This window comes from Gekko japonicus, unplaced genomic scaffold (genome assembly GCF_001447785.1).
Source record: "Gekko japonicus isolate JY-2015 unplaced genomic scaffold, Gekko_japonicus_V1.1 scaffold662, whole genome shotgun sequence".
In the NCBI taxonomy this organism is placed as follows: domain Eukaryota; kingdom Metazoa; phylum Chordata; class Lepidosauria; order Squamata; family Gekkonidae; genus Gekko; species Gekko japonicus.
In genome coordinates, this window is record NW_015164202.1 from 142,574 (window position 1) to 146,332 (window position 3,759).

Here is a 3,759-nt window from a genome sequence, read left to right on the forward strand (position 1 = left end):
AAGATGCCATGCTATTGGAGTCTTTAACTTCAGGTGGAAAAAGTTTAGGTTGAAGGTCTTTATATAGATTAAAGTGCAAGAATATGCTCTTCTTTTCCTAACAGATCATTTGACTCAGAACTGGTGAAGACTTTTCTATCAGCCACCTAACCCCCTCTTAATGAGTGCTAGGTGTAACACTTTACAATATTCACAGAAGTCACTTATGCAAGTCCCAAATGTGCCATTCGTACGTATCAATAAATTAAGAGTGGCAGACTCTAATCTGGAGAATCCAGTTTGATTCCACACTCCTCCACATGAAGCCAGCTGGGTGACCTTGGGTCAATCACAACTCTCAGAGCTCTGTCAGCCCCCACCCATAAGTCTAGCTCACTAAAAGAACAGGGGTGACCAAACTGTGGCTCGGGAGCCGCATACGGCTCTATCACGCATATTGTGCAGCTCCTGGCAGGGTGGATGGGGAAGCTAAATATCATTAGCAAACATATATCATTGGACAAATAAATATCATTAACAATACCTGCTTTTACCGCTTTTGTTATTATTTTTGGCAGTCTCATTTTATGTTAACAAAAAGGAAATTTGCATATTTCTCAGTAAAAATGAGTAATATTTGTTCATGTCTTGTGGCTCTCAGACATCTGATGTTTATTTTATGTTGCTCTTACATTAAGCAAGTTTGGCCACCCCTGAGTTAGAACTTAAGGCTGCCAGACAACCTTTAGATCTCCTGTCTTATTAGCCACACACAATGCCATACAATAATTATGATTACATACTTTAATGGCTGTTTCTAAAAAAAAACCCAGATTTTTGGAAAATGAAAGTATAGTCCCCTTTAAGGACTCTATTTCTAGGGTAGGCTTAATGGGTGGATTTTTCTGATATTTTTAAATTAACCGGTTGATTTTCATACCTTTGTTATTGGTATTTTCAACTCTACATTGCGCTGGTGTTACTGAATGCTTTTACTGTTCTGTGTTTTTAATGCCCAATCTTATAAATAGAGGATATACATCTTTAAATGAATAAATTTAAAAATCTTGATACATAGTGAAGGAAAATTATTCTTTAGCATGACTAATGCCATTTTGTAATGCTGCTTGTTCTGTTTGCTTAAGAATGAACTCTTGTTCCCTATGAGCTGACAGAACAGCTGGAAGCTTCAGAAGCAGTTTCAGCCAGCTGAGTACAACCTCTGATCAGTAGATAAAGACCCCAAGAATGTGGGAAAATATTCTTAGACATGCATAGTACGCTATTAGTTATCCTAGCAAAATCCTGCAGATGACTGGATGTATTGAGTTGCCATGCTATGTAACTGGTGGAATGGAAGTGATGTAAAGACAACAAAAATTGGAATATAAATGTATTTTCATGGAGGAGAAGAAAGAGGAATGTTTTTGTAACTTCTATAGTTAGGAAGGTTTCTTTGGCAATGGCACTATTATATACTTGGAAGTGTCTAAGTAAGTTGCAGTCATGTTTCACTGGGTTGCTTGTTATGTATAATCTGTTGTTCAGTGTTTTGCATTAGTTTTACCCTGAGGATGCTCTGTCTTAGCAAAAACAGCTAGTTCCAAGTTTGGCCTAGCATGAGAGTCTTCAGGGAAGATTTTGCTTTCGTTGCAGATATCTTACAATTGGTGATAAAGGTAGAAATGAAAAGGGCTTCTTATGATAAAAAACTGTAAGTAGCAGGGAAACGACAAAAAATGGCTGGCTATATTTGACAACTGGATGCCTTTGATATGGCTGGAGATTGAGAAGACCTGCCTGTTTATACTAAAAGACTATAACAGTACATTGAAGTTGATGAAATTCCCCCAGAAAAACTTGTAGTTGCACTGTTGAGCATTGTGGGAGGAAAAAAACCCTATAGCCTTGCTCATAATTTTGTTGCCAATATGCTAAAGGCACTTAAGCTTCTTTGACTTATGTGACTAGCCAATAAACCACACAGTGAAAACAATCACCCAGGCAGTAAAGGGTAATAAAAAGTATTTTTATTTATTTTATTTTATGACATTTATACCCCACCCTCCCTGCGAACGGACTCAGGGCGGGTCACATAAGGCACCAGGTGCATTCGGTATACAAATTACAAATATTCGAATAAGTAACCCTCTACAGCTTAATTCAGTCTGAGAGTTCAACAAATAGATGGAAGGAGCAGACTTAGGCCCCAGTCACATGGGAGGATTTGTCCCACAAGAGGGATGGATCGGGGGTGCATCATGTGGGCGCGATCACACTGCAACACCTGGGAAGCGTCACACACTCATCCCCGATCCGGCCCTTCGACCTTAAAATATGCATTTAAAAGATACTACCTTTTGAGCCACCAAATGAGAAGGGAGCACTCACTGGAGAAGACCTTGATGCTGGGAAAGATTGAAGGTCAAAGAGGACGGGGACAGCAAAGGATGAGATGGTTAGACAGTGTCACAGATGCAACAAACATGAAGTTGAGCAAACTTCAGAGGACGGCAGAAGACCGGAAGGCCTGGCATGATCTGGTCCATGGGGTCGCGAAGAGTCAGACTCGACTGTGCGACTGAACAACAACAACCTTTTGAGCACTACCTTCCAGATGATGCGCGGCAACTCCAGGCGTCTGGTCGGGGAAGTGCTGGTAGCCCATCGCAGCCAGCATTGTTCCCCATCCCACACATGCGCACAACCGCGCTACTGCCAGTTTGCTGCACAACATGTGATCGGCTGCCGGAGCACGGAGCCGCGGGGGCAGGTCGGATCGCGCTCCCACAGTTCTTTTTGATCCGGCTCTAATTTGCCTCCCTTCGGCAGCAGATCATCCCGCTTGTGTGACCGGGACCTTATATACTCTTTTTGTTCCTCCTCACTTTACATCACCGCTGACATCATGTAGACATGCTCAGTTCAATTCTCTTTCTCTGGTCAGTCATCAATCACATGTATGGCACACAAAATGGTAGCTGGCAGAGTTTCTTACTCCTAGAACACAGGTGAAACTCATTATGTCTGATTTATAGCTTTGTTTACAACTCCCAGTCTTCTGTTACCTTTGACTGAACTTTTTCAGGCTGGGTTCATTCTCACCACAACTTTGTCAGTTCAGTTACAAAATTCTATAGACTTAATTCTTTAATTCACTTTTACATGCATATAAAGGTAACTTAAAAACATTTTAGAAACTTATTTTCTCTTGCAAGTACACAGAATATAAAAGACATTGTCACACTGACATTCTAAAGCATTAAACTCCTTACCTAAATTCTTTTAGTGTTTCAAAATACCTTGTAGCATTAAGTTCTTATAGATGTATTGATCTATACATTTATTATTCATTTTGGTTTATCAGAACATTTTACAGAATTATTTCTGGTCATTTTATAAAGTTACTGCTGTTAAAAATTGGAGGTTGGTGTGCGCATGCTCTGAAGAACAGACGCCGTCGCTCCCCCAGCTCCGAACTGATGAAAGATTTATGACCTAAAAGAGGAGATAAATCTCACTAAACTGCCAGAGAACAGCCTCAGAGGTCTCTAAAAGAACAGTGAACAAGGCGTGCCGAAGAACTCCTGGCTTGGCAGGGTAAGAGGAAAGTTATCAACCCTTACAGATAAGAGAGGCTGCAGCCAGCTAATTAATTGTCATGGCGACGACAGTGAAGGCTCTTTCAGAACAACTTACCCAATTTCAAGCTTTAGTGTTAGCCTCACAGGAAAAAATATCAAAAGAGATTGGTGACGTTAAACAGGAGCTTAAAAACAT